Here is a 12942-nt window from a genome sequence, read left to right as displayed (position 1 = left end):
GTCAAGGGGTGTTAGTATTCTGTCTTCTGTAAGGCTACATTTTGCTGGTAAATGGCACTCAGCCTCCTATTAACATTCATTAAGTTTGCCAGTTTAATTGTGTGGTATCTCCAGAGATAAAGACTGTAGCAAAAGCAAAGAAAGTACAATTGACCAAATCCTGATGATTTAATAAGAATCTGTCAGTGAAAGTTATTCCCTTGAAATATTCTGGGTTAGTGATGTGTTCCCACTGCTGTAGGACAGCACTGGTGAGAGAAACATACTGAACAAAGAAAACTTAGAGAAGATATTTTGGCCAAGTTTCTTCACAAAGGATTAGTTGCCCAAGGACACTGACCAAAACAACCAACTCCAAAGGGCCTTGAGAGACTAAGCAAGTAAATCATCCAAGAAAATTATCTCTGGGGAATGCATCCTTCCAATACAGTAGATTAAGAGTTACCAAAACAATACCTGCAATTTTCTTCTCTCAGGGAAGAAGTTCTCTTCCCACACAGGATAAAGAAATTAAAGACAATTGACTTGCAAGCACTAAGCTCAGCTGTACAGCTCTCAGTGTTGCAAGGTCATCGTAAGCAACACAACAAATTGGAGACATTCTACTCTCATCCTGTACTGCAAGGAAATTGGAAAAGAAAATATTGTGAATTCAAGACTTTGGGAGCTTGATGGAAAGCTTGGTATTTATCTGAATTGCCTAAGAAACCTCCAGAACAACTTCTCAATAGGCTGATTTTTGAGGGGCAAAGAAAAGGAGAGAAAAAATAAAGGGCAACCCAAAAAATCATGCAAATATTAGGTAATTACAGCACAGCTTTTTTGTGCCATTCCATAAATGCGAACAAAAAACAGAATGAGACAAAGGCAGGGTACAAAAAAGAAAATTGTCAGGAAAGGAATAAAAGCACTTCTGCACTCTGTGTAAGTGTCCTGAAAAATCTAGGCTGTCTAGTGCCACTGTGCTCCCTCTCCCTGGCTGCAGGATGAGCAGCACTTAGCATGCCACACTGCCTTGCAGGCTTCCCCATGTGCTGCTTTCAACTTCTGGAGGCAGAACTTGAGTCCTATCAAGTTAATGGCAGGAATAAATCAGGTTTAGCCTGTGTTTCTCAAACACCTTCCGAAAAACCTTACTAGAGCCTCACTGTACAGTTACCATTTAACAAAGTGCAAAGTAATGGATAAAGAAATCTCTTGTGTGCGTGGGTTGAATTGCAGTCTGCAACGGCAGATGGTCCAGCAGGTGCATGACTTGTCTACAGCAACAGGATGCAAAAGATATTAAAGAATCTGATGAAGTGTCTGATGGTCAGGGACAACTCAAGAAAATAAGTCACGTTGATACAGATCCCAGTGTTCTGGCAAAAATGAGTAAGTAATGAGAGAACTATCCTGAGTTTGGAGGGAATAATTAAATAGCAAAAGTTGCTGTAATGAAATCAAAATAGTTAAGGATCGGCAAAGCAATCAAATGCAATTCTTGTTCCCTGTGACCAACTAGAGAGAAGGCAGGCTTAGTTTTGAAAAGTCAATTTTCTGAACTTACTGTAGTTTCTCAGGTAAGCTAATAGCTTTGGCAGGCTGTAATATGATGAAGAGAAAGAAACTGTGCTGGGGCTCTCCTTGGAGCAGAAGAGTGCCCTAACATCCAGGCTGACCCCACATTCTGCAGCCCGAGTTGCCTGAGGATCTTGATGGGGTGGAGATGCAGTGAGCAGGCTGAAAAAAGAAAGTATCAACATTCAGCAGTTTTTGGTGTCTGAAATGTTTTGGAAGAACTGTTTAATCTCCTGTGGTTCTGGTGTAGCTCTGTACAAATGCCAGGTTTGCTCAAGAGGAGAGGAGCTTTCTCACTCCCATGTGTTTATTGTCTTTCATTCATGTATTTAGGAGGATATCTTCAAAACCTTTAATTATCTGAATTTTGGATTGGAGACCACAATAAAAAGCCTTTTGCATCACTTCTCCTGTATTCTTTAAGAACCTAAACATTCTTCCAGCAAAATTCCCCCTTGCATGTCCACTTCTTCCAGTTTGTCAGTACACACTTTTGGCCTTGAGACAGCTGTTTTGCTCTTTTTCATTCTGCAGAAACTGTTGGGTTTTTCTCTTTTTCAGACAGGAAATGATCATGTCTTGGAAACTGCTGATCCAACCTCTCAGCCTCACTCAAAGCTGCACCCATTCATACAAAAGAAAGTCCAACCCATGCTTCAGACTTTGCATGTAATGTTTAGAGGTTGTGGTTACATTTAAAGCAGTTTACCTTTGTTCTTACAAATCAAAAATGTGAAGAATTTACAGCAAGTTCAAACAAAAAGGTGGGATATGAGTCAGCTTCTTCAGTCATCTGTGGTTTTACATGGTCAATTAGTTACTATTTACTCTAACATCTATAGATGCCTTCTGGTAATCAGTAAGGAAATGACAATGTTCACCTCCAAGAAGTAGCAGCTCTGTGGAGAAGGGCCTGGGGTCCTGGTGGACAGCAAGACAGCAGGTTCCTGGTGTGGGTCCAGGGGAAGCAATGAAGATGATGGGGTGAGAGGAGTACCTCATTTGTGAGGAAAGGCTGAGGGAGCCGGGCCTGTTCAGTCTTGGGAAGATACAGCTGAGAGGGGACCTTATCAATGTCTATGTGTCTCTGAAGGAAAGGTGTCAGAGGATGGAGCCAGGCTCTTCTAGGTGGTGCCCAGCAACAGAGCAAGGGGCAACGGGCAGAAACTGATGCACAGGAAGTTCTACCTGAACATGAGGTAGAACTTCTTTACTGTGTGAGTGAACATGAACTGGAACAGACTGACCAGAGTGGTTGTGAAGTCTCCCTCCCTGGAGATATTTAAGAACCATCTGGGTGAGATCCTGGGCCGTGTGCTCCAGGGAGACTCTGCTTTAGCAGGGTGGTTGTACCAGGAGACTGTGGTCCTTTCCAGCTTGGCCCATTCTGTGAATCTGTGGTCCCGTGAAAGTGAGGGGTACGGTCCTGGGACTGGGCCAGGACAATCCCAGAGATGGGCTTGGTGGAGAAGTGATTGACAGCAGCCCTGAGGAGATGGACTTGGGGATGATGGTGGATGAAAACTTAGCATGACCCAGCCATGTGCCCTCACAGCCCAGAGAGCCAAACGTGTCCTGGGCTGCATCCAAAGCAGGGTGGGCAGCAGGAGAGGGAGGGGATTCTGCCCCTCTGCAGAAGGGTGCAGTAGGTGATACACCACCTGGAACCCCGCATTCAGTTCTGGGGTCCCAGCATAAGGACATGAAACTGTTGGAGAAAGTCCACTGACAGGTCAGGAAGTTGACAAGAGGACTATAGCCCCTTCCCTATGAAGACAGACTGAGGAAGTTGGGTCTGCTCATCCTGGAGGAGAGAAAGTTGTGTGGAGATCTCATAGCAACCCTGCAGTATCTGAAGGTCTCTGCAGGGAAGCCGGGGAGGGACTCTTAGTCAGTAAATGTAGTGACAGGGCAAGGAGTTATGGATACAAATTGAAAGAGGAGAAACATAGGTTAGATACTGGGAAGGAATTATTTTCTGTAAGGGTGGTGAGACACTGGAACAAGTTTCCCAGGGAGCTGTGGATACCCCAACCCTGGCACTGTTCAAATCCAGGTTGGATAAGGCCTAGAGCAACCTGCTCTAGTGAGAGGTGTCCCTGTCCATGGCAGTAAGGGTTGTGACTAGATGATCTTCAAGGTCCATTCCAACCCCTTAACATGATTCCAATATATCTGTTCTTGAAGATTGTCAGCTGCACCATTCCTTTAATTTAACTGAAATCAGTCTCCACTATTATGGAGTCCATGTAATGACTCCCTGTGTGTAAACTCAAACATGATACAATGGGTCAATTTTTTCAGGAAAGCTCATGAAAGCTAAGGCAGTACCATAGAGATGCCAGATCTTCAAGATGTTGCTTTATTGATCTACAGAGCTGTTTTACCTGATGTCTTTACTCAGGACACGAGGTATTGTCTTTTTTTTTTTTTTTTTTCCCTTTCAGGCTGTGTTGCTGGTAAAATCAGCAGCCTGAGATAGGGTGCAGGACACCTGACCTTTCTGCCAGCCTGTGCAGGCTGCCAGGCTGCCCCACCAAGTGGCCTCACCCACAACACACCACAGGCCAGAACCTTTTTGAGGAAGACTGGCAACATCTGTTTAATGGTAAAAGGTCATATCTGTTGTTCACAGAGAGAGCAGTGACAGACTATCATTACATCATTGTACCAACCACAGAAAAAGTCATTGATAGGAAGAAAAATATAACCAGATTGGTGGCCTTTACACTTTGCTGGACTAACTATATGTCACCTTTCAGAAGTGCTGCTGCTCTCTGGGACAGGTGAAACAGTGAAAACTGGTTTTTTCCCTTCTCATGGACAATGATTCAAGGCACCACTGATTTGCCCCCACCAGTACTAATCTCCCAGTAGCACCCAGAGGGCCAGGTTCTGCCCTGGGGTGGCAGCAGGTGACTCCCAGCATAACAGTAATGCCAATGTGTGGACTCACAGCTCATGATGGAGCCATTTTACAGCCTGTGGAGCAGTGCCCATGGAGTTTAGTCACCACCATAATGAAGAGTACAGATGACTGTGTGTACAGAGGGGATACCTCACTCCCTCTTTCTGTTCTTCATGTGCTCTCTCTCTGTCCACAATGCCTCTCAGCTTTCTTGGTAGTGGACATGATGGAGAGGGTAAGTTACTCCAAAAGCTGAAGTCTGGGCATTTGGGGTAAATGTGAGGCCTAAAGCAATCAGTGGAGTTGCAGAAAGAAAGGAATACAAAGATGCCATAAAACTCTCCATTCAATAGAAAAAAAGATGGGGCATAGTCCTCATTGACCTATTACTGTGTTATTAATAAAGAGAGGTGAAATTTGGAGTCTGTTAAGCACAACTGAAAGGACATGAGGCCAGAACTGAAATACCCCAAAGAAGTATTCCTTGAAGGTTGGTTAGCTATGCTTAGAAGGCAGGACACTGGAGTGGAGGTAAAGGGATAGGGAAATTACATATGAAAAACCCTTCCTGACCTTTACCACTGAATGGATTGCATGGTTTTTACTGGTACAGGGTTTCAGTACATTTGAGTTTTAAACAGATAGAGCTATATACAGCACAGCTAGTACTCCACCCAAACAGCAAACTCCATGATAAGAACTTCTGGGAAAGAAAAGAGAAGAAAACAAAACATCTCTCTGCCAAACATAGTTTACAGCCACATTAAAAAACCCCAAACCATGTGCAGTTCTTGTTCCTGCATCTGCTCTGGGTAAAGTACAGAGAACAAGACAGATGGCTGAAGGCATGTAGTCTGGTGGATGTGGTGGAGTCCCATGTATGCCATATAATTGGAACAGAGTGACAATTATTAGGGAATTATTGAAGTAAGGAAAACATCAATAAAACAGAAAAGTGACAGTTTCAAACACAAACCCTGTTTGAAATATGAAAAGGAGTACTTTTTCATACATCATTTAGTTAAATACATTGTGGAACTCCTAATCACAGCACATTGTAAATGATAAAGATTTGCATGGAGTTCAAAACCAGTCTGATAAACTTAAGGACAAAAAGTGATTCAGGTGCTGTTAAACCTGAACTCATCATCCATGAGAGTCAAGTTCTTGGAATCTGGGAAATCATTCCCAAAAATCCCTCTCTGTGTGCCTCCCTTGTCCTTATGCTTGTCTCTTGGCTAGTCTCAGGGGCAGAATAGTGAGGCAGATCATCTTCTGGTCTCACCTAAGTAAGCTCTAAGTTTAGGCAAACCATGTTCTCCATAAAATTTTTGTCCTGTGATTCAGCTTGTTCTTTTTTTTTCTTATTTTTCAGTTTGTAAGTCTTACAGGGCACATTGATTGTATAGGAGAGAGGGATGGTCCCCTTAGCTCAGGGCACCTCAGACCATCCAAGCACTGAGTTCTGTTTTGGGCCCCAGAGAGGTGGCAGAGTGACAAAGCAGAGGGGCACCAGGAAGCCTCTGGCTGGGTGGGGCTGGTTTCCCCTGGAGCAGAGACAGGTTTGGTATCCTGGCAGTGGCTGGTGGAGGTGAGAGTGACAGTGGGCACAAGCTGAAGCTAGAGCGGTTCAGGCTGGATACAAAGACATGCTTCTTTCCCACATGGATAACCAGGGATAACCAGGCAGGGCAAAATGATTCCCAGGGAAGGTAAGCCTTCTCTAATCCTCGGAGGTTTCCAAGACCCAATTTAAAAAGTCCTTATAAAGCCTGGGTAAAGTTCTTAGGCTCTGTTTCCACCGAGCCCTCTGGGCCCAAAGATAATGTAAATGCTAATGAAATGCCATCATTCTGATGTAATTTCTCTTAGCTTCTGAAATGTATGTATTCAGGCCTTGGCATTTATACTCATGCGAAAACTGATATTAACTTCAACTTCCTCCCTAACAATAATTACCATTAGACCACTCCATCCCTGTGCTAAGGAAATACATTAACTCTGGCAAAAGCAGAGGGCAGGCTCTCAGCTGGTGTAAGTCAGTGCAGCGTCGCTGGAACCAAGAGGCTGCGCTGAGCTGCACCATTTCAGAGTCTGCCCTTGCACACTTCGGATGTCCGTCCCTCACCATCCCCCTGGCTTGTGTGGGCCTGGGCGGGTGGTCAGGGGGGCCACAGGGGTGCAGCACCCCAGCGGGTGTGGAGGCAGAGGGATCGGGCGGGGAAGCGGCTTTGCAGGAGCACAAGGCCGTGCTTGTGCCCCCACCGTGAGGCGCAGAGCTCGCACCATCTCCCTGTAGCCGGCAGACAGGCTAGCCAGGGATCTGACACCGGCGCTCGGCAGGCAAGGAGGAGGTGGAAGAGGAGCCTGGTGCTGCCTCTTCCCCTCGCTGAGCTGACAAGGCTCCCTTTTCCCTTGGAGGGTGCTGCCGCACGGCAGTGAGCGCAGGCACGGCTCTGTCAGCCCCACAGCTGCCTTCAGACTGACCGGGGCCTGCTGGCCTGGCTGCACACCTTCCCTTTCACAGGACACCTGTAACACCAAACATGCTCTTTCGAGAGGAAATGGCCCTTGCCTGGCACTTGCTAACTCCAAATATCCATCCTACACTGTATTGGGATGACCAAGACTAATGGGCTAGATTATAGCCTCCATTGCCATACGTGCAGTATGATGCTGAATTTATTTGTTTTATAGAAATAGCAAAAGTCCTACCAGCAAGCTCGGTGTTAAACTAGCTTTGGTGTCCTCTATGGGTCTAAAAAATACTTTGTGCATACTTTAGACCTTATCAGTGTCAGTCTGCTTGCTGTCCATATCCAAAACAAAACATTGCCAGGCACCTGTTTTGCTTTGTCTCTTTCCCAAAACAAAGTGAGGACACAGACAATACAGTGATGGAGCATTTAATCCATGTTCTCTATCTGGAGCAGAAAAGAGTAAACGTCCTGGCTGGCAGCAACAGCTGTGCTTAGAGGAGGAGCTGGAGCCTGCCCTCTATCAGCATGGTTTTGATGATGAACAGGCTTTGAGACTTCAAGCTAAATTCCTCCCAGAATGAAGCTCCCAGCTGTAGCACATCACTGCCACCCAGCAAATCAGTGTCTGGAACATGATTTCTTAGGGACCCTGTTTCTCTGTCCAGCTTTATGCTGCCATTTCTTCCACTTCTCTTTCCAAAATCCCATTTAAAAATGCAGATATTGTCAGGTAGACATTGCAAATTAGTGGGAGACATTTTTTCTCATTCCCAGCAGAGAGTGAAGCCAGGCAGGATGTGTTTCCACAGAGGGACCTGTGGACACATGCACTGGCTGCTCATGACAAACACTCAGCAGAGAAGAATTTCCGCACACATTTTGGCGTTCCACCTGTGTCCAACCTCTTAACTTCAACACAGAGTGATTGAGTCATCTCATTTATGTTAGTGGGACTACTTACTATAGCACTACTCATCAGGAAAAGAGGTACTCCAGGCAGGCCACAAATATCTGATCATGCTTAAATTTGTGTATGTCTGCTTTAGGCATGATTTAAACACCTTCACATGATGCCTTATAACAGCCACAGGCTTCTGAAAAGTCAGAGGAATGCAAGACTGACTTGGTGTTGCAAGGAAATTGCATAGGCCAGACAAACAAAGGAAACATTGCAAAGCAGAACAAAAACCAAAAGAAAAAAGCAGGAAAGTAAAAAAAGAAATGCAATACCTGTGTGGTTTTGAGCTGGTCTACTAGTACAATTGAGAACATTCCACTTTTTTTTTATACAATGGACTGCTTCAAAAAGCATAAAAAATTTCATCCATGAGGTATATATGTACCCTGTGTACCTTACCTGCCATATGTGAAAAATAGTTACTGAGTGGGAAAGGTACAACTATTTTTATTATATTGGAGAACAGGAAACCAGGGAGGTGTTTTTAGCTCCTTGTTCCCTGAACAACAAAGCTCTCAGACTAAGGCTGTATGTCACTAATACTGCTCTTTTGAACTGTCTGGATTACAGCTTTTATGAAATGATTTGTGAAGAAAATTGTAAGATATTATGTTCAATCATATTGTCTTGATCTTTGTAGTGCATTTTACATCCAGATTGTTTCTGTTTTGCAGTTCTGCTAGGTATCTTTCTAGTGGATAGTGACAGCAGTATATGGTCACAGTTCAAGAATCATAGATGCTTGCATATTACACAGAGGTGCTTCAAATTTCAGCAGGGTTGACTTAGCTCCTGCTGCCAAAGAGGAGCGAGTTTCTTCACTTAAGCTTGGTCAGATGAGTTGCTGTTCTTCCAGCCCTGGCACTCACTCCACAGGCAACTCATGTCCTGAGTGATTTCTTGGAAGTGCCAGAATTTCCTTGTGGAACTCCTTTCACCTCGAACAAGCTCACACCCTTCCTGTACAGCACACTGCAGGACACATGCTGGGGCCAGTTTGTGCCTTGCAGCAATGTCTCAGCAGGCACAGGAGTTACCTGCATCACACCACTTTCCAAGAGACTCCTGAGCCAGATAATTTTTAAAACTGTGTTTTGAAGAGCCAAGAATATCTCCCCTGCATTGTGAGAGGCTTTTCCTATCGCCTTCATCCAAGCTGCTTTGCAGCATGTTTGCACCCCATGAATATTCTCCTGGTTGGACCAGCTGGATGACAAAATTGAAAAGCAGGAACCAGGCAAGAAAATGTTGGGTTCCAAGTGCCAGGTGAGGAAGGTTTCTGAGTCTAGAGTCTAGAATCAAAGTCTTCCCTTGATACTATGGAGGTTGAATTTTACACAAGGCCCTGGGCCAGCTGAGGGGATTTACAAAAGACCTCAAAATTTTTTCATTTGCCTTTGAAATATGTCCTTTCAACAACACAGGATCCTTCTGCTGTCTGCCAGCTCTGCTGAGGAAGCCTTCAGAGTGCTTAGTAGCAACACTTGAAGAAACCTGAACATAAGTGAATCATGGAAAACCTTTGCCTGAGGCATAGCTAGGAAGGACAATACTTTTTCCTGAACAGATGTGTATTTTGAAGAAAAAAATAAACATTTTGTCTACTTCTCTATGATCCAGACTCTTCCTGCATACTTACTTCAACTAGTGCTATATGTCTTGGCCCTGATCTGCTCTCTTAGCAGAAATCAAGATGATCAGTCTTGAGTCTAGCATAAGCCACACACATCTACCTTCCCCATTACCACCCTTGTTTACAAACCTTATTTTTTTTTATTTTTATTTTTTTTGGTTGTTTTTTTAATCAAAAAAAATTTGAGGAGAGATGACTAAGGATTCAAACTGCAGACTCTTTGGAAGAAACCTGCTTATGCTGCTGCTAAGGTTCTGTTCCAGATCTATTAATTGTACTTTTCATATCTGGTTTTTCTCCCTGATGGTGCAAAAGAGTATGCCTGACTGTCTCTCGTAGCCAAAAAAAAAATAAAAAAATCAACAAAGCTAAAGTCAAGCCCAGCAAAATACTTAGAAGAGAAAGCCTCACGAAGGGTGCTGGAACTCTCAGGTTCTTTTCATGGCAACATCCACCTTGATTTAAGAAATCAAGAAAACTGGCAATGTGAATTTTTTTGCTTGTTTGAGTTTGGGAAACAGAAGAAAGGTGTGAAAATCATACAGATAGTAATTTTCACTACAAAGATGAAACCTTTGATGATCAGGTCTCCTTATGATTGCCTGGTTAGACACAACTTTAAAGCCCTTATTTTTAATTTACAGAGAGGAATGTTTCTTTTCCTTTACTTTTTTTGTGCCACACAGCTGATACTTTTTCAGGGTGGAAAAATCACTGTTTAGACTTACTTTGAAGGTACATAAATGCTCACGTTAAGAGAATAGTCTCCTAGTTGCACGTAGGCTTTTTAGTGGGGACATGACCTTATTTGTTTTGGCAGCCAGAGATTAGATAAAAGGGACAGGTTTCCCATTCCCTGCCCCAGCAAAGCCATCCCTGAATGCCAGCTGAGACCCTACCATGGGCAAGGGAAATTGCAGTGGGTCAAAAGCACAAATGGTGCAGCCTCCCTGCACCACAAACCCCAGCCCTATACGTGAAAAAAAAAATAAATTCCTCTTTTTACATATATTTGGCGTTGTTTTGAAAAATCTTTGCTTAAACGAAATGAATCACTTCCAAACTACGTGACAAACCTGTATATATTAATTCATGTCACCCCCTGCCTATTTTGTGTGATTATTGATGTGCATAGCTGAAATGCCAGTGATGTGAGTGAATGATGGCACCTAGAACTGCACTCAAGGTGCCATTTTGGATTCTTACTTCTGCAGGTAGTCAGTGGAAGAATATTTTTAATATCTTAAAAGTAAATTAATTTATAACCAGTGAAATCACCCCTTCTGTGCCATAGGATAAAACACTCTCTAGATAGCCTCAGAAGCCTTTGAGCCCTTAGAAAAACAACACTTTGCTGGCAATGTGACTGATTAAAACCCACACTAAAACTTAATGTTTTAAGGAATTAAATTTTAAGAAATTAATTTTAAGAATTAAAAGCAAGGGAGTGCCACATCCAATTTTTTAATTTCTGGGCACAGTGTAGAGAACATAATCCATTCAATTGCCTTTTACACACTCTTCTGTACTTTCCATTAAATGGTCTCCAACTCAATACTTCTTAACCCTTTATCTGAAGAACTGATATTTTGTTTACTTCAAAGCATGGAAAACTTGCCTAGTGCTTTAAGCAATATCCACAAGCAAAGCCAATTTTTGATACTCAAAGTCTCTTGTAAGTGAGGTTTAATTTCCTTTAACCAGCATTCAGAATCAGAAGAGATCCTAGTATTCTTGCAGTAAGATTAAGCTGTAGTACTCTTGTAAGGAAAGCACCAGCAAATTCCTGGAATATCTTTCTCTAGAGATGAATACTGGATCCAACCTAAGAAGCCTGAAAGTCAAGAGTTGTAGTGGATGAAGAAGTCACAAGGAAAAAAAATGTCGCTTCTGACTGTACCGCGAAGGCCACTCTGTAGGAAGTTGAACAGACAGATTATAGTCACAGAAATAATTCCTAGATTTTGACTTTATAATCTTACAGTTCCTTCAATAGAACTTTTAAATGTAAGCTGATAAAATAATAATATTAATGCTAGTTCGCATCACAAAATAGGTTTTAGATCATGTCACAAAATACTTCAGAAAATATCAGATTAACAAATTGGTAGGACTGTGTTGCAACAATGGTCATTTAGGGGTAGAAGTGGGTCAATGCTTGAAGGGAGAGTTACCATCTCTTAATTGAAACAATTGATACAGTTGGAAAAAACTGATGAGCTAGAGAAAAAATTGCCTGGAAAGGTTCACTGTATTTTTTCATATATGAGCTACTCTGATAGAAGATTTGACTTCTCCATACAAGCCATACATCAATTAAATAGACTAAGGAATTGCTTTCTAGAGTGATTTTTAAATTTTTCTTGGATTGCCTTGCTAAACCATAGGACCTGTTATCCTGTTATCTAGGCTCTTTGTGTAATGACTGCACTTCCTAAGTGTGAGTTACTCATTCATAAAGGTCACAGCGATGCCTTTAAACCAGACCAGTTTTGTTATCTGAATAAGACCTGTTGGAAGAGCAAGCAGCTCTAGCAGTCACATTTTCCCTTGATCTGAACGATTGCTGCGTTTGTTCATACAACAGATGGCCAAGATAGGACTTGAAGAACTGAGTTAAAATAACAAGTACAGCTTTATCATTAATTGAAAACTCATGGAAATCAGAAGCCTGTGTCGGTCACAGTGACATCTCTGTTTAGTGGCTTTTCAGAGGCAGCATCACTTAGTTATTTCACTTTACAACACAAAAGACCAAACGTGGGCAACACCCATACTAAGCATGTGATGGATCTGCACAGCTGAATTAATGATGACATTGAAATAAGCTTTCTCTTTCCTGTGGACAGGCTCTCACTTGGGTAATAACATGTGCAGAGCTTAATCTGTCTAGAGAATTTTCAATGACAGAGGCATGTCCTCTGCCCTGTCCCCACCAGATAGTGAGCAAAAATGTGACAGTGGAGACTGCACACAGATAATTGTGAATTTGGTTCTTCTCAGCTGCAGTGGGTCAAAATGTTGGGTGAAACAAGAACAAATGCATGCTCACTCAGCTGTTCTGTCAGTACCCATCAAGAAAACTGGGGATTTTCTGCATATTTCAACCACACCAATCTTGTAATTATCATTCAGCCTGTTTTCCATGACTACAGCTTATAGGTTTTTCCTGTGAACTGTCTTTCCTTAGACCCCTTATGAAGTGAGCTGCTTGTCTGCAATGGTGCCTCTCAATATGCTGGGAAATGTGACAGTATCTAACAATAGCCATTTCTGGATTTAACTGCTGTAAATAGCTTTGGGAGTAAAAATTATTTAGAAGGTTCCAATATAATAATAATAATAATAATAATAATAATAATAATAATAATAATAATAATAATAATAATAATAATAATAATAA

General features: G+C 42.6%; 1 protein-coding gene across 2 annotated transcripts in view; it reads right to left on the bottom strand.

The window, feature by feature from the left end:
- The window catches only part of NRG1 (neuregulin 1), a 288586-nt gene that overhangs the window by 186760 nt on the left and 88884 nt on the right, over positions 1-12942 (bottom strand). The window lies entirely within an intron of this gene.

This window comes from Parus major, chromosome Z, assembly GCF_001522545.3.
Source record: "Parus major isolate Abel chromosome Z, Parus_major1.1, whole genome shotgun sequence".
Classification (NCBI taxonomy): domain Eukaryota; kingdom Metazoa; phylum Chordata; class Aves; order Passeriformes; family Paridae; genus Parus; species Parus major.
Note: the sequence above shows the minus strand (reverse complement) of the source record. Positions and strands in the feature narration are given on the sequence as shown.